General features: G+C 38.5%; 1 pseudogene; it reads right to left on the bottom strand.

The window, feature by feature from the left end:
- Nucleotides 1-8,093: 8,093 nt before the first annotated feature.
- Nucleotides 8,094-12,458, bottom strand: LOC143649077 (SWI/SNF-related matrix-associated actin-dependent regulator of chromatin subfamily E member 1 pseudogene; annotated as a pseudogene).
- Nucleotides 12,459-19,481: the final 7,023 nt, after the last annotated feature.

Raw genomic sequence — 19,481 nt, 5'->3', positions numbered from 1 at the left:
GTCACATCAAACTGAAGTTGCTTTCCTAAACTCTGTTAATACATCCCAACACCTTCCAATGAATTAAGAATTCTTTTAGTTAACCTTAGCCAAAACACAACTAATCATAATTAATACACTAAAAGTTTCATTACTTATAAAGTCATTTCAACATCTAGTAAATTAAATCAAAGTATATGGTGACAAAAAATGCAAGATATTTCAAGATATTTCACAATATTGCCCTATGCCCCAACCCCACAGCATGTTAACTTTTTAGTTGGGTACAAATCATTGATTTACCAATAAAAGAAGTAGATTCAAATTAATTCTTATTTCCCTTAAGGGCTTGAAATGATCAACTTATAGATGTCTAAAACAAGAGTATTCTGAAATATCTGATTAAAAGTGCCAAGTCAAAACATATATTATTTATTTCAATTAACATTCTTATAAGAATCTAAAATCTTGCCTACAGATAAGAATATTAAATGAATCATTGATCATAATTAAAACATAAAATTCCTTGAAAACAGTACCAAGGGTTTGAATATAAGTTCAAATAAGATACCTATATTGAGTTACTGAGTACTTATAAAAATGTATTTGGAAAATTACTAGTACAGTTTCTAATATTTAGTGTAGAATGAATCACACAAAATTTTGGACTCCAATAAGTGTAGAATATAACTCTGATTTTGACAGGGTTTCATTGGTTAATTTATTTTTCTAATTCATTCTCTAAATTTTGCCAAGCTGAACTTCAATGAAAAGTTAGTTCTATACTGAAGTTTTCTGCTTTGGCAAGACACAATATAAGATGCTTATGTAATGAATCATAATAATTACATTAAAATATTAACTTCTTAATCAGGTATAATAGTTTTTATAATGCTTTCTATAAATGGGGAAGTTCAACTTAATGCATCTCTACATCATTTGTTTCTATTGACAAGTGAATGGCTGCTAAAAATCATATCAGAAATAGAAATATCTAAAAACAGGCATCCTCCCCACACACAGAGTCCCACATAGATACACATCCATTTTCATCAAAGAGCAAAGTATTGTCTTTATATTTAACAGTCATTAGAGCCAAATTACCTTGGACAGACTCTTGAGTTGCCCTTATATACCTACTAATAGAATTTTAAAACTTATAGGGATCTTAGAATTCATTTAGTCCAACCACTGACATTTGTGTGGTAAAGAGATTTGGCAAAGTCTGAAATATCAAACCTTAAAAGTGGCAGAAATAATATTGGAGTTTAGCATAGTTTATAAGGTCTAATAGATTGATCTGAGAGAAGAGAAGAAAATGTAGAAAGTAGGCTATTCATTAAGTTGAAAAGTGAAATATTCAATGGAATTTGTTGAGTGAATCAGGATACTTTTTTGGGTTATTTTTAGCCAGTGTCAATTTTATAATTTACTTATTATTACAGAAGTCATAGGTTTACAGAAAAATCATACAGAAAAAACAGAATTCCCATATACACCCCCACATACAATTTCCCTATTATTAACACTATGCACTCTTATGGTAGCTTAGTTAAAATTGATACAGCAATATTATTATAATTATGCTATTAAATATAGTCAATAGTTTATATTAGGGGTTATTGTTTAGGTTGTACAGACTTATTTTTTAAATTATATTTCAATAATTATATATACATATATAACTCACATATATATATATAACCTATATACATATAAAACCTAAAATTACTTTTTTTAATCACATTCAAATATACAGTTCGTTTCTGTTAGTTACATTCACTATGATCTATTACCAAAATTTTCCATCACCACAAACAGAAATGTTCTAGCAATTAAGCATAAATTTCCCATTCCCTGCCTTGCACAAGCCTTTTGCAACCTGTACTCTAGTACCTGAGTCTATGTGTTTGCTCATTCTAATTATGACACAACAGTGAGATCATACACTATTTGTCCTTTTGTGTCTGGCTTATGTCACTCAGTATGTTGTCTTCATGAATTAGAACATCATTTCTTTTTATGACTCTCTAATGAATCCTCCATTGCGTATGCATATCTATATAGATATATGTTTATTCATCCATCTGTTGATGGACACATGGGTTGTTCCCATCTTTTAACAATTGTGAATCATGCTGCTATGAACACTTGTGTGCAAATATCTGTTTCCACCTCAGCTTTCATTTCTTTCAGGTATATATTTAGAGGTGGGATTGCTGGGTCATGTGGTAATTCTATACTTAACTAGAGAATTATACCTATCTTCCACAGATGTTGCACAATTTTAATTCCCACCAACCATCAAAAGTGTTCTTATTTCTCCACATCCTCTCCAACACCTGCAATTTTATGTTTTTTTAATTGAAGCCATTCTTATGGGTGTGAGATTGTATGTCAGTGTGGTTTTGATTTGCATTTCCCTAATAGTGGTGTGGAATAAATTGTGATATAGTGCATTCTGGGACTTTCAGCAAAGGATGCTTTATTGCTTACATAGCACAGAGTGTCCAAAACAGCAGGGAAAGACCAACTGTCCAGGTCATGGTTGATGAAAACAGCTCTGCAAGGTTCACTTCACACTGAAGATGAGGGACAGACCTGTGCTGCTAGCAGTGGGTATTTACACTAAGCAGGGTCAGGGGCTCTGCTATTGACAGTTTCTACCTTGATAAGCAGCTAGGATTACTTGTTCCTGGTTTCCAGGTTTAAGGTATGGTCAAGCTGCCCTGTTAGATCTAATTTCTCATACAGGCTGTGGAAAGGAAACATAATAAAACATCTGTACACAACAGAAAACTAGGTGGGGAGGGTAGGTAAGGGGTGGGAGATGGCCATTAGACTTATCCATGACTCCCCCATCAGTCTAATGATGTTAATAGTCTTTGCTTGTGCTTATTTATGTATCTTCCTTGGAAAAATAACAATTCAAGCATTTTCCCCATTTTTAATGGGGTTGTTTGTCTTTTTGCTTTTTTAATTGTAGGATTTCTTAATATATTCTGGATATTAAATCCTTATCTAGTTATGTGTTTCCAAAATATGTATCCCATTCTGTAGGTTGTCTTTTTATATTCATGATGAAGTTTTTCGATTTGTAAAATTTTTAATTTTGATGAAGTCCCATTTATTTATGTTGCTTGTGCATCTGATATAAAGTTTAAGAAATCATTGCCTTTCTTAAGGCCCTGAAGATCATTCCTATGCTTTCTTCAAATATTTTTATTGGTTTGGTTCTTATATTTAGACCTTTGCTCCTTTTTGAGTCAATTTTTGCATATGGTGTGAGGTAGGGTTCACCATGGTTCTTTTGCATATGGTTATAAAGTTCTCTAACACCATTTGTTGAAACTATTCTTTCCCCATGGATTAAGATTGTCATTGTTGTCAAAAATCAATTGACCATAGATGTGAAGGTTTATTTCTGTACTCCCAGTTGAATTCTATTGGTGTATATGTCTGTCTTTGTGTCTATATGGCACAGTTTTGTTTACTGTAACTTTATAGTAAGTTTTAGAATTGGGAAGTGTCAATTCTCCAACCTGTTTTTATTTTTTCAAAAAATGTTTTGACTATTTCAGGCTCCTAACCCATAAATATAACTTTAATGGTTGGCTTTCCCATTTCCTCAAAGAAGGCTAATAGAATTTTAATTGAATGTGCATTAAATTGGTGTTCTAGTTTGCTAGCTGTTGGAATGCAATTTACCAGAAACAGAATGACTTCTATAAAGAAGAATTTATTAAGTTGCAAGTTTAGAGTCCTAAGGTTGTGAAAATGTCACAATTAAAGCAAGTATATAAAAATTGTGCAATCTAAGACATCTAGGGAAAGATACCTTGGTTTAAGATGGCTAATGATGTTCCGGGATTCTCTCTCTCAACTGTAAAGGCTCATGGTGAACATGGGAATGTGGCTAGCTTTCTCTCCACACTTCTTGTTTCATGAAGCTCCCCTGGGGGTGTATTCCTTCTTCATCCCCAAAGGTCTACAGCTGTGGGGCTCTCATGGTTCTCCTGAATCTTTTTCTCTCTCCAAAATGCTTCCTCTTTTAAAGGATTCCAGTAAACTAATTAAGATCCATTTATAATGGGTGGAGTCACATCTCCCTCTCAGTGGAGATAATCTAAACAAGTTTCTAGGCTACAGTACTGAATAGGAATTAAAAGAAATGACTGCCTTCATAAAATGGATCAAGATTAAAACATGGTTTTTCTACGGTTCAGAATCCTTTCAAACAGGCAAATTCCACCCTCTAGACCCTAAAAAAGACATGTTTTTCCAATATACAAAATACTTTTACTCCATCACAATATCACAAAAGCTTTAAACCATTTCAGTAACAAGACAAATACAATACAAGGTTAAAAACCAGTACAAAGTCTCATAAAAGCTAGTTATAGGCACGGTGTGTCCTATGACAAAATTCTCCTCTGGCTCTGGATCTGTAAAACTCAGAATAAGTTATCTGCTGTCAATATTCAAAAGGCAGGACAGTCACAGGATAAATTTCCATATGGGGAAATTGGAGAGCACACAGGGGTCAACAGACCCAAGGAGAGTCTAAAAAACCTGCAGGGCAAATTCCATTAGATTTCAAAGTCTGGGAGTCATTTATCTTGAGGGCTTTGGAAAGCAGCAATCCCACCCTTTCCAAGGGCTTATGTGGTGGCCTGTCTCTCTCCAAATGCAACCTTGGGGGACATTGGGGAGACCCCCTTTTTCTCTGCTCCACCCTCTGCAAACATTGGGGCTGCACCTGGGCTTTCTGCCATCTCTGGGTCACATGCTTAACCTCCCCCACCATGTGGTGGCATCCAGGCTCTCCCCAATCTTCAAGGAATGTGCTCCACCCTCTCCGAGGCCTGAGGCTGCACAACTCTTCCCTTGCAAGGAGGTGGAAGGCCCAGCCTCTGCTTTCGGGGCAAACTCACCCTCTCCTAGTGTCTGGATGGGGGAGGGGGGGTCTGCTTTCCCGGCCTGTGGATTCTTGACTTCAGACTTCAGCTTCCATAGTTCTGCCTCTGAAGTTATTTTACCTTCACTGTATCCCTTCTCCGTCCCTGTGGGTGTGAACAATTGTAAACAGGATAATTGACAGGGTTACCTCAGTTGAGGTGCGGAACAACTAAATCAGAATAGGTCTTAATCCTCTTATTGGAAGCTTTATAGGGAAGGCCTCAGAGATAAAGTCACAGGGAGCTGCCAGAAGCAAAAAGTCAATGAAATTAAAAAGCCAGAAGAGGCTGCCAAGTTCACTGTCATGTAACATAAAAAAGCTAAACACTAAGGATTTACAGCATCTTGCCCCGGAATGTCACATTTTTTCGGGGGAAAGCACTGCCTTGATGATGCCTTGATTTTTACGTTTCCTAACCTCAAGACAATTAGCCAATAAATTCCCATTTTTTTTAAGCAAATCTTTGTTTGGTGCTTGTTTTAGCAGCCAGGAAACTAGAACAGCAACATTTTGTACGTATACCTTACTAGTCCTTGATAGCCTTAGCTAAATCGATTCATATCTATCTATCTATCTATCTATCTATCTATCTATCTATCTATCTATCTATCTATATATGATTCTTTTAGTTGTCATTATAAATGGAATGTTTTTCTTGATTTCTTCTTCAGATTGTTCATTACATGTATAGAAACACTAATGATTTTTACATTCTGATCTTGTATCATGCTACTTTGCTGAATTTGTTTGTTAGGTTTATTAACTTTGCTGTGGATTTTTCAGGATTTTCTATATGTAGGATCATGTAATACATGAGTGGGGAAAACTCTACTTTTTCCTTTCCCATTTGGATGCCATTTATTTCTTTTTCTTGGATAATTTCTCTGGCTAGAACTTCAGGGCAATGTTGAATGGCGGTGGTAGTGGTGAGCATCCTTGTCTTTTTCCTGGTTCTAAAGGGAAAGATTTCAATACTTTAAAATTAAGTATGATATTAACTGTGGGTTTTTCCTATAGGCCTTTTATCATATTGAGGAAATTTCCTTCTTTCTTTAATTTTTGAAGGTTTTTATCAAGAAAGGGTGCTGAATTTTCTCAAAATTCAAAAATGTCAAAAATGCTTTTCTGCATCAATTGAAATGTTCATTCATGTGGTTTTTGTCCATTGCTCCATCAATGTGGTGTATTGATGGAGCACAATGTGGTGTGCTCCATCAATGTAATTGTTAGATTAATTGATTTTATTTTGAACCACCCTTGAATACCAGGGATAAAACCACTAGATCATAATATAAGATTTTAAATCTGTTGTTTGGAATCAGTTTGTTTGTATTTTGTTGAAGATTTTTGCTTCTATGCTCATAAGGGAAATCGGCCTGTAATTTTCTTTCCTTGTAGAATCTTTTTCTGTCTTTGGTATTAGGTTAATGTTGGCCTCATAGAATGAGCTAGGAAGTGATCCATCCTCTTCAGTTTTTTTGAACTATTTGAGCAAGATTGAAGTTAATTCTTCTTGGAATTTTTTTTTTTTTTAATTACATGAGGAGGTGCTGGGAATCAAACCTGGGTCCTCGGGCATGGCAGGCAAGCATTCTTACCTGCTGAGCCACTGTGGCCCTCTTCTTGGAATTTTTGATAAAATTCAGCAATAAAGTCTTCCGGTCTGGGAATTTTTTGTTGTTATTTTTAGGAGGTGTTTGATTACTGATTCAATCTCATTATTAGTCTGTTGAGCTCTCCTATTCCTTCTTGAGTCAGTTTAGGTAGTTTGGGTATTGCTGGGAACTTGTCCATATTTTATCTAAATTATGGGATTACTTACTATGTACACTTGTTCATAGTATCCTGTTCGAATTATTTTTATTTCTGTGGGGTAGGGAGTAATGACCTACTTCAATTTCTGTTTTCAGTTATTTGAGTCCTTCCTCTTTTTATCCTTGTAAGTCTAACTATAGGGTGGTCCATTTTACTGTTCTTTCCAAATAATGAACTTCGAGCTTTATACTTCTCTTTATTGCCCTTTTTGTTCTATTCTCTATTTTATCTTGCTTTAATTTTATTTATTTCCTCACTTCTGTTTACTTTGGGTTTGGTTTGCTCTTCTTTTTCTAGATCTTCCAATTGTAAGGTTAAGTCTCTGATTTGAGATTTTTCTCCTTTTTGTATCTAAGCAATTAAAGCTGTAAATTTCCCTCTCTGCCTGATGGAGAAGTAGGGAGAGAGGGAAAACCTAAAGGTATCTCTCAGCCATTGCCTGCCCCTTTCCTTTTCTGTTGTGTGCAGATGCTTCAGTGTGTTTCCATTCCACAATGCTAAGGAGATATTACATCTAATGGAATGGTCTGACCATAGCTTCAGCCCAGAAATATGGAAGAAATAACCCCAGTTGTTTGCCAGGGTGTAATCTCTGCACAAAGGTCACTTGAAGCATGTTTTTTGCTCAATGACAGGCGCCCTCTTCCATGAATTGTATAAATACTCTGCTCTCAGGCTGCAATCATTTATCTCTCCTCTCTGATAAGGTATCAGGTGTGTAGAGCTGCCATTCACCAACCCTAACTGAAGCAATTTGCCTCCTTGGAAGATTGCCTGATAAGATGTCTTCCTTTGCTCTTTTGGACCCTTTATGTTCTGTATGTAATAACACTGTCACTTACTGGAAGTTGTGCTTAAGCCTTTGTTGCTACAACACACCATATAGCACCACATTCCACAGATGTTAGTGCAGTGAGGAGAATGCTTGTGGAAATATGGAATGAGTTGATTTTTGGTCATTTTTAAAACTGCTCTTGTATTCCTTTTGTACCGGAGTTTCTTCAGCAACATAGTCTCTTGGCCTTGCAGCCTAAACTAGAGGTCATCCCCACCCTACCAGCCTGGGTAAAGAAACGAACCACAGCTGGATGCCCTAGCGTGTACTCTCTCTGTCCTCTAGGGGGAAGGCTGGTGATAAATGGGACTTTGAAAATTCCTCCCTGAATGCCAGAGAGTTAAATAGCATGTTCCACATTGAAATTAATGATGTTGGGGCTTCTACAATCCAGTGTACATTCTCCAAACTCAGCCTTTTATAGTTGTTCATATTCTGGAAGAAGGCATTCTAGCACTCATGCCAGTGATATAATTTTTAAATTTCAGAAAACAACATTTCACTTTAAAAGGTATTTAGAACACATAAAATAAGGCAACATTTGTTCTTTTTCCTCCTCTTCTGCATGGGGTCTGTTGGGGGCTCTTCCATTATTGTACTTTTTCTCTCTGAGTCAATATTGCTATCACTGTTTCCTTTCTCTGTCATACTGTTGGCCCCCTGCTTCCCACTCTCACTGTCCTCAGTAGATGTGCCTTCTTCATCGTTCTGTTGACCTTCAGTTATTTCTTCAAGGTGTATCTCTCTGCTCTCTCTCCATTGGAGTGCTCTCAGCTTCATTTTCTTTGAATTTATTAGCTGCCTGTTTGTCCTCAGAAATAATACAGCTTCGTCTGCATTCAGCTTGTTCTTCTGTCTCTTTCTCTCTTTCCTCTTGCCTTTTGTGGCCCTGCTCCTCTGCTTGTGTAATTTTAGCTGCAATGTTCTCCATATCCACTTCTACCTTAAAACCACACAACTTTTTAAGTTCATTGTTAAATGAATTTGTGTTTTCCAGTTCCTCTTCTTTCCTGGTGTCACTCCTCTGTTAGAAGAAGTTCAGCTTCTAGTTTTTGCTGATGATCCACTAAGGACTGGACCTGTCATTTGAGAACCTGAATTCTAGTTGTTGTGGCAACTGACCGAACTTGTAAGCCAGCGATCTTGAGCATAGTGTGAGGCCGGTCATTATTGAAGAGACTATTAGTACCGAAGTTGGGGACCTGGAAGTGAAAATGAAAGTATAAGTTTCTATAAAGTTTTTTGTGTAATTCTTGTATCCCATATATCCCATGGTATATGAAATATAGGTCTGGATAGAAGCCTGGAGAAGATCTCCTCTTACGATTCTACTGACTTTATGATGAGCACCACTACCACCTGGATTTACCAGGCTGAATGGGGGAATCTTGACTGCCTCAAGACAACCTTGAGCCCCACTAAACTTGTGATAAGGTGGAGTTAAGGGAGGATGTGTCAAGGTGGTTTAGTTTGCTAAATGCTACTAGAATGCAATATACCAGAAATGGAATGGTTTTTTAAAAAGGGATTTATTAAGTTGCAAGTTTACATTCCTAAGCCCATAGAAATGTCCAAAATAAGGCATCCAGAGAAAAATACCTTTATTCCTAAGAAAGGGCTGTTGGCATTCTAGGTTTCTCTGTCAGCTGAGGAAGAAAATGGGTTTGCTAGCTTTCTCTACAAGATTCTTCAAACAACTTTCCCAGGGACATTTTTTTTCTACATCTCCAAAGGTCTATGGCTGTGTGTGTTCTGCCTGCTCTTTCCAAAATGGTTCCCTCTTAAGGGACTCCAATAAGTGACACTACCTTGAGTGAATGGAGACACATCTCCATAGAAACAACCCTATCAAAAAGCCCCATCCTCACAACTGGGTGGTTCACAACTCCATGGAAACAATAAAAAACATCACACACAACAATACTGAATGAGGATAAAAGGACATATCTTTTCTTGGGTACACAACAGTTTCAAACTGGCACATAAGGTGTGGAGAGGGAGTAGTTGATGGTGTAGCCATGGTCCTCCATGGTTGCAGCTTCTGTTTGATTTGACCTTTCAGAAAATCAGATAAACATATTTCACATTGGGTGAATTCCCCTAAATTCCAACTAAAAATTGAAATAATGAGAAGGATGTTATGGTCATGCTGTGACAGCTGGGTGTTGGCATGTGGATGCCCCATACCTGCTACTGTGATGCAGCCCCTGAACAGCTTCCCATTTTGGGGTGGAATGATGATGGGATTTTATTAGAAAAGGACCTCCTGAATTGGACCACAAACTTGATCTTCTCCTCACCCCAGGACTTCTCCTGGGAGAAACAATCAAGAGGGTTTATTACTCCAACCTCAAGTCAAGGACATCTATAATTGGAGATGGCTTTCGTGATAACTAATAGAGGAGCCAGATCAGTTGGCAGAAGGTGCAAGCAAGTACTAAAATCTGCAGGATAAGCTGATGACTGCCTCTTCTTTCTAGGGCTCTCACATGCTAAGCTACATTCTTGTAACCAGTAAGACAAAGATTCCAAAGGACATGACAGACAGGGCATTGAATGAAGAACTTCAGACAATCTGCCCTTGCCTGACCCCCTCCCCACAATTCCAGATATTGGTAGTAGAGGAGGAGGAGCATCCTGCAGATTTCCCACCTGTCCTCTGGCCCCAACTGAAGAGTTTGTTCTATGGGAGGAATATCTTTATCCAGTCTTGACTAAAATGAGAATGGCCTTGGGGGTGGCAAGGACCCCAACTAACCCTGGATATTGAATGGCATATGTCCCAGTGCATGCACAATTTCAGAAAAGTGAAGAAATCTTTACAGCTTTTTCTAATGCAGACATCAAGGTCACCATCATTTCAGAAGATGCAGAGGGAAGGGTCTATAAATAGTGTTGGGAGGTTTCAGACATTCCATATAGGTATAGGGAGGAGAGGTTATAGCTTCCCTGTGGGTTGATCCTTTTGATGATTTGGCCACTGCTGTTGTGTTTCTCAGTAGAAAATGAATTATAGAAATTGATATCCTGTGCTGTTGCATATTTCAGCAGTGATTGCACACATATGCTCCCCTACTGTAGCACATTCTCACCATCACAGTTCATTGAACTGTGCACCCCCAGTGCTCCCATCTCCTTATTGCATTGCCCAACAGTGGCAATATTGCCTCCCTGGTGGGGAAAAGGACATTGCTGTGCTCATAAAGGACATTATATCTGCAGGTGTCCTCTCCAGTATGTTTGCCTATTATAGCCTGGTATGGCCAGTGAAAAAGACAAGTGGAGGATGGTGAGTAACTATAGACTATCAGTACTTGAAAGCAAAAGAGTCCCCTTTGGCACTTGCAGTCCTGGATATTATGATTCTCAGACACCATTATGGCCTCCACCAATGTTTACAATGCAGTTATTGATCTGGAAAACACCTTATTTTGCCATTCCACTTCAGGGAGAAAAGGTACAATTTGCTTTCTGGTGATAATACCTTCAACAAACATTCCCTCTACTGCTGCATGTGTAGTTAAGCTCTTTCACTATCTGCCACTAAAGGGACAAGACTTGAGTAAGCTACCCCTGCCAAAGTTACTCCAAGTTTTCCATTATATTGATGACATAATATAAATTGACCAAAGCAAAAAGCAAACTACCCAGGGAATTTGCTTATTATTAACTGGGCTTCAAATGTCTGGCTGGACCATAAATCCCAACAAGACACAAGGATAGTCCCATAGGTCACCATTCTAGGAAGTGTGTGGGCCAAAGCCAAGCACCAGATTCCTAACACTGTGCAGGACAAATTAACGGCCATATAGTCACCCACCTCTAGAAAAGAGGTCCACAAGCTGATTGGGTTATTTGTACATCAGTGCCAGATGTATAAATTTATTAAATTAAAGTTTGAAGTTCTAAAATAAGATATCCCTTATCTCTGTATCTTCTTAGAACCCCTATATCAGGTGACATGAAGTCAGGTACTTTACACCAGAGAATGGAGAAAGAAGAAAAGGCTTTCAAAGAGGTAAAGTAGCTATTTCAGCATTCTTGCCTCTAGAAACTGGAAAGCCTGACTCTTCATTCAAGCTACAGGTTTGTACCACCCAGACTTATGATGACTGGTCCTTCTGGCAGAAGGAAAGAGCAGTAAGAATTCACAGACCCCTGTGTTTTTGGACCAAGAATCTCCCAGTTGCAGCCAAGGATGCTCTCCCCATTTGAGAGGCAACTGCTGGCATGGTATTAAGCCTTGGTGGAAATAGAAATCAAGATAACCAAGAGCTGTTAGCTCCTCCTAAGGCCAGAAATACTGGGTCTTAGATCATCAGAACACTGTTGCTGGCAGTGCTCAACAATAGTGAACCATCAAATGGAAGTGGTAACTTCAGCATTACACTTACACTAGCCCCAGAGAGTGACATGTTGACCAACAGAGGAGGAGATAGATTCCCCCCTCAACAATGATCCTGTTGCACCTCCAGATGAAAGCTCTTCCTTCTCTGCATGGTTAGCTTGGCACCTGACTCAAGGATTCCCACCAAATGCTCTGTGCTGGTACTCTGATGGATCAGCCAAGCTGAAGCCATCTGGCATCCATTGGGCAACAGCTTCTGTTTCCTTTGCTTGGTCAAATTATATATCGTCTCTGACACTAGAAAAATTGTTCAACGGATTGAATTGGAAGCTGTTCTCAGGCCCAGAATCCTCAGATCCAGGCACACCCATGTACCTATTTGCTGACACCAATGGTTTAATAGTCTTGTCAGATTGATGAAGGGAGTGACATTGGGAAATCAAAAGTTCCCTTACCCTGGTGTGGGTAAGGGTCCCTTCTGAAGAACTGGTGGTGGGAAAGGCACCATTTATGTTACCCATGTTGATGTGCATCTCAAGGGGCATATGATATTGGGCATGATTGGAATGACCTAGTCAATGAGGGATTCACTGAGCTGCTTTTTTGCACATGATGAGGCTAGAGACCCCCCTGAGAGAGAGACAGAGGATGAGCCTTGTCCAAAGGACAAGGGCAATGAAGATACCTGTTGTGCTGGTTTGAAGCTATTATGTATCCCCAGAAAAGCCATGTGCTTTAATCCTCATTCAGTATTGCTGGGTGGGATCTTTCTGATTGTTTCCATGGAGATGTGATTCACCCAACTGTGGGTGGCAACTTTTTATGGAGATGTGACTCATCCAACTGTGGTTGGCAACTTTCTGATTGTTTCCATGGAGATGTGACTCACCCAACTGTGGGCGGCATCATGGAAATGTGACTCCACTCATTCAAGGTGGGGTTGCTTATTGAAGTCCTTTAAGAGAGAATCATTTTGGAAAAAGCTTTAGAGCCAACAGAACTAACAGAACCCATACAGCCAGAGATATTTGGAGCAGAAGGAAAAGACCCCCTGGGAAGCCTTATAAAATGAAGAAAGAAAACTAGCAGAAGTTACAATGTGCCCTTCCAGCTGAGAGAGAAACTCTGAACTTCATCAGCCCTTTCTTTGGAGTTAAGGTATCTTTCCCTCGATGCCTTAATTTGGATGTTTTCATGCCCTTAGAAGTGTAAACTTGCAACTTAATACATTTCCTTTTTAGAAGCTATTCTGTTTTGATTATATTACATTTTGGCAGCTGTTACAAGCAAAAAAACCCTTAGTGACATCCATGAAATAGCTGCGTTTCTTAGAGATGTTTCTGCCACTGGGTGGATTCACCACCAAATTGGTCATGGTAATTCCAACACCATGTGAGCTCAGGAACACAGAGTACCTCTATAATTAAAAGAGGGCCAATACGTCATTTATCAATGTGAGAGATGTTGACTACAAGTACAAGTCAGGAAAGAGCATTTAGACCCTATTCTTAGAGAGGCAGTACTGAACAGCTCTTCGCATGTGGACTATGTCAGTCTTCTCTTACTATCCCAAAATACGTTCTCTGCCTTGGTCATGATAGACTCCTACTTAGGCTATGGTGTTGCCTTTTCCAGTTAATTGTGTGTTCACAGTACACATATGTGATATCTTGGAAAAGTAGTTCTGCCACCACTTTAGGAACCCAGACAACATCACCTCTGGCCAAGGACCCCACTTTACTTCACACTCCACCCAATGTTTGCTCCAGACTTATGAAATTGAATAGACTTCCCATGCCACCTACCACCTACACTAACCTGGCGTTGTGGAGAAATTTAAAGGCCACCTGATGAAGAGCTTTGGTATCCATACTTTAACAACTCTTATTGGATGAACTGTCTATCACTATTGGTCCCTCTGGAAGCTGAACTCAGCAACTCCTCAGAAGGGAAACATGCCCTTATTCCACCATCTAGATGAGGGTAGGAGAGAAATACAGGCTTTGTCATACCTCCACTCTTACATTCATGAGTATGAGGGTTGGCCCTAAAATGAGGATCCAATACATATGACTTGAAATTCTCCTTTGTCTGACACTGTCGGGATCATCTTGCTTTTTCTCCATCAAATACTCCACATGATTCCTTGGATGGTGGTAGACTAGGCCCACTAGCTGAGGGGTGTGATGACAGAAGAAGGCCTAGTAGTGTTTAACACACACAGGGTGACAACCCAGTGGGTAGAATCTGTGAGATGTGACACATACATGCTGGAGGTTAGTGTGTGATGCTTATCTCTGGTTAGGACACCAATCTCCTTCAAGGAGTCCTAACAACTCCTTTTTATCAGTAAGAAGTAAAAGTTGGTGGGAAGATATGGGTGGAGAATTCAGATCAACGGGAAGGAGGTGAAGTTATAGTTTAAGGCAAGGGAAAGACTAGGTGGCCTTAGAGGGAAAAGAAGTTACTGCAAACAGCCTGAGAAAAGTCTCTCACAGGAACTAGTTGTACAACCACTCTGTCAGAACCAGTTATTGCTCCTAGCTTCTGTATTCTACATATTTTGCCTGGCAGTAACCTTAAAGGAAAACACTTTTATCCAGCTGTCCTGTGCCATTATGATGACAGGAAACTTTTTTCCTGGATTAGCCATTTAACTCCTTGCCCCACTTCTGCATCATTGGACTCATTTGCCATGCTTGCAAATGACTCAAAATTGTACTGCCGTAGAATTCCTCCTAGCTCAACAAGGAGACCTTTGTGCTACTGCTAATGTCTTCTGATATACCTGGCTTACTACATCACAGGAAGTGGAAGAGGAGGTGACTAAAACCCAACAGCAACCCCATTAACTACAAAGTGTACAAAGAGGTTCCATGCGGCACTACATCAGCTGGCTCCAGGGGAATGGAGGAGAAGAACCAGTCATTACTTCAGACAGACCTGATCATTCTGCTTGGAGTAATGTCATGCATACGCAAAGCCCTTCTATTGTGCTACAAGTGCTGGTGTTTCCAAATCATTATTGTCCACATGGTTGAGAACCATAGGCTTGCAGCCCCAACCAATCTCCACTTTTGCGTCATGGGTGGGAGGTAGACTTATCTTGTGCTACCTAAGGGAAAGGAGTAAGCTAAGCCTGGTTGATATGCCAAGAGGGTAGACTGCTGGGGAAATTACAGACACAATTAGCGGCCATCTCCCAGTCCTCACTTACCCGCCCTTTTTTCCTGTTTTGTTGCATATGTTTCAATATGTTACTATTCCATAGCCCATATGAGATGTTAGGTCTAGTGGATCAGGTTGACAATATCTTAAACCTAGTAACCAGGAGAAAGGAGCCCCAGTTGGAGTGAGTTGCTACATGATGTGTCATGGGAACACAGGCTCAAGCATAAAAAAGACTTACTTGTATAGCACAAAGGCTCCAATACAACAGGGGAAGAAATCTCCTTGTTCACTGGGGTGGCCAACAACTCAAGTCAAAGTTAATAATGGCAGCTCCACATGGTCTGGGTTGCATCATAGATGATTATATTGCCTGTGAGTGGATATTTAAACCCCAATTGGAGGGAGCACTTCCATTCAACAAAAAGCATATATCAATCAAACTTTGTGCAGAAATTCTGCCTTGTTACACAATTGGGGTTCTTTGTTCCTGGTTTGAGGTCCAAGGCCATTGCATTAGACTTCATTTTTCTTGAGGCTGTGAGATGAAAACATATTAAAACATTTGCATACAATAGAAAAGGAAAGAGGGAGGTAGAAAAGATTGGGAGATGGCTTCCAGGTATGTCCTTGACTTCCCCAGTATCCAGTAGCTTTTTAGGGTGCAGACTGTGTAAAGATTGCTTGATGCATGTTTTTTTCTCATAGGTAAACCTCACCCTGAGGTTGTATAAATAATGCAACCTCACCCAACACTGATTTTTCTCCCTTCTTCAAATAAAGTGAGGCATGCAGATTTGCATCCCTGAGTGCTGACTTGAGCCTGTAATCTGATGACCCACCATGTAGCAACTCTTCACACTGTCCTACCTTTCCTGCATCCCATAAGTCATTATATGTTGTGGTTTCATTTTCATTCACAGCAACATATTTCCCAATCCCTCGTGGTTTCTTCTTTCACCCACTGGTTGTGTGTAGTTTCTATATATCTGTGAATTATCAAGTTCTTCCTCTGTTATTGATTTCTAGCTTTATTCCATTGTGGCCATAGAAAATATGGAGCATGATTTCAATATTTTAAATTTTATTGAGACTTATGTTGTAATCTAACAAGCAGTGTATCTTGGATAATGATACAAGTGCACTAGGGAAGAATGTGTTCTGTGTTGTTGGGCAAGGTGTTCTATTTATCTCTGCTAAGTTTAGTTGGTTCACAGTATCATACAAACCTTGTATTTCCTCATTGATATTCTTTCTAGATGTTCTATCCAGTGATGAGAGTGGTGTATTAATGTTTGCTAGTATTAGCATAGAACCATCAAACCTTCAAATTGTCTGTATTTGCTTCATATATTCTCAGGCTCTGCTATTAGGTGCATATGTATTTATAATTGTGCTTTCTTGTTGAATTGCCCCCTTTATTAGTATATAATGCACTTCTTTATCCCTTAGAACAGTTTCTGGTTTAAAGGCTATTTTATCAGATATTAGTATAGCTACCCAAGCTCTTTGTTGGTTAGAACTTCAATGGTGTATATTTTTCCCATCATTTTCACTTCCAATCTATTGCATCTTTGAATTTAAGGTGAATCTCATGTAAACAATATATAACGGGGTCATTTTTTATCCATTCTGCCAATTTTTGCCTTTTGACTGGAAAATGTTGCCAATTTATATTTAAAGTGACCATGGATCATACAATAATTTATTCTGCTATTTTACTATTTAGTCTTTGTAAGTATAATACTGTGCTGGTTTAAAGGGATTATGTACCTTAGAAAAGCCATGTCTTTATCCTGATTCCAATCTTATGAAGGCAGCACTTTTTTTTTAGAGTTAAGGCATATCTTTTTAAAAAAATTTTTATTAATAAAATGAGTATTCTTGACATATGGATATTCCATACTTTTACTCAATAGTGGCTCACAATATCATCACGTAATTGTATATTCATCACCATAATCATTTTTCAGAATATTTGCATTACTCCAGAAAAATAAATGAAAAGAAAAAAAAAAAAATCTCATACATACCATACCCCTTACCCCTCCCTCTTATTGACCACTAGTATTATTTATTTATTTTAATCCATATTTTTTGCTCATCTATCCATACTGTAGATAAAAGAGACATCAGAACTAGGTTTTCACAATCACACAGTTGCTTGTGAAAGCTATATCATTATTCAATCATCTTAAAGAAACATGACTACTGGAACACAGCTCTACAGTTTCAGGCACTTACCTCTAGCCTCTCTAATACACCTTAAACTGAAAAGGGGTTATCTATTTAATGCATAAGGATAACCTCCAGGATAACCTGTCGACTCTATTTGAAACTCTCAGCCACTGACACTTTATTTTGTCTCATATCTCTCTTCCCCCTTTCAGTCAAGAAGGTTTTCTCAATCCCTTGATGTTGAGTCCCAGCTCGTTCTAGGATTTCTGCCCCATGCTGTCAGGGAGGTTTACACTCCTTTGAGTCATATCCCTTGGAGAAAGAGGGAGGGCAGTAAGTTTGCTTGCTGTGTTGGCTGAGAGATAGGCCACATCTGAGCAACAAAAGAGGTGCTTTGGGGGTGACTCTTAGGCCTAATTTTAAGTAGGCTTAGCCTATTCTTTGTGGGGATATGCTTCATATGAATAAACCCCAAGACTGAGGGTTTGGCTGATTGATTTTGTTGTCCTCATTGCTTGTGAGAATATCAGGCCTTCTCCATATGGGGCAGTTGAATTTTTCCCCCTTTCCATAATTCCCCCCAAAGGGACTTTGCAAATACTTTTTTATTCACTGTTCAAGTCACTCTGAGATTTATCAGGGCATCACTCTGAACAAACCTACAAAATCTCATGCCCTATTCAAGACTGCATGTACTTATGGTGTTCAATTAAACTGTCCATATAAGTTATATTAGGAGATGTACCATTCACAATATAAATTTTGTATCAAATAAACATTTTTTGCTTTAGTCTCACACACAAAGTTTTAAAATATGACTTACCATCTATTTTCAACACCCTGCAATATTGACATTCCTTTGTTCTTCCTCATACAAAAACATTTTTTAATTTGTACATTTAATTTGTACATTTGCCACTCTCCTTGTACACTCCAGGCATTCCTAGATTATATCATCTCATACTTTTTCATCTATCTTTCCCTCTGATTTCATTTGTGCCCCCAGCCCTCCTCTTCTATCATTCTTAGATTAAGTTTCATTCAGTAGTGTACTAACATTAATGTATTACAGTAAGGTAGTATTGTGCTAAGCATTTCTGAATGCTTACAATCAGTCCTGTTGTACAATCTGTAAACTTCAGCTCCATTTACCCAAAATCTACCCTATTTCTATCTCCTGGTGGTCTTTGTTCTTAACTGGCATTCTCCAAGTTCATTCATCAATGTTAGTTCATATCAGGGAGATTATACAGTATTTGCCCTTTTGTTTCTGGCTAATATCACTAAGCATAATGTCCTCAAGGTCCATTCATGTTGTTACATACTTCATGACTTTATTCCATCTTACACCTGCATAATATTCCATCATATGTATATTCCACAGCTTGTTTAGCCACTCGCCTGTTGATGGACATTTGGACTGTTTCCATCTCTTGGCAATTGTAAAGAATGCTGCTATAAACATTAGTGTGCAAATGTCTGCTTATGTTCTGGCCCTCATGTCTTCTGAATAGATACCAAGTAATGGTATTGCTGGATCACATGGCAATTCTATACTTAACTTCCTGAGGAATGGCTACACTGCCTTCCATAGCAGTTGTACCATTTTATATTCCCATCAACAGTGGATAAGTGTGCCTATTTCTCCACATCCTCTTCAGCATTTATAATTTTCTGTTTTATTTATAATGGCCATTTTGGTGAAGGTGAGATTATATTTCATTCTGGTTTTGATTTACGTTTCCCTAATAGCCAGTGAAGTTCAACATCTTTTCATGTGACCTTTGGCCATTTGTACTTCCTCTTCTGAGAAGTATCTGTTCATGTCTTTTGCCCATTTTGTAATTGGGTTGTTTGTCTTTTAGTTGTTGAGTTGAACAGTCTCTTTATATATCCTGAATACTAGACCCTTATCTGATATATCATTTCCAAATATTGTCTTCCATTGTGTGGGCTGTCTTTTTACTTATTTGACAAAGTTCGTTGATGCACGAAAGTGTTTAATTTTTAGGAGTTCCCATTTATCTATTTCTTTCTTCAATGCTCGTGCTTTGGGTGTAAGATCTAGGAAACTGCTTCCTATTATAAGATTTTAAAGATATTTCCCTACATTTTCCTCTAAAAGTTTTATGGTCTTAGATGTAATGTTTAGGTCTTTAATCCATTTTGAGTTAATTTTTGTATAGGGTGTGAGATAT

Source organism: Tamandua tetradactyla, chromosome 11 (assembly GCF_023851605.1).
Source record: "Tamandua tetradactyla isolate mTamTet1 chromosome 11, mTamTet1.pri, whole genome shotgun sequence".
NCBI lineage: Eukaryota > Metazoa > Chordata > Mammalia > Pilosa > Myrmecophagidae > Tamandua > Tamandua tetradactyla.
The sequence above is the reverse complement of the archived record's forward strand: the minus strand, read 5'-3'. Positions and strand labels throughout refer to the sequence as shown.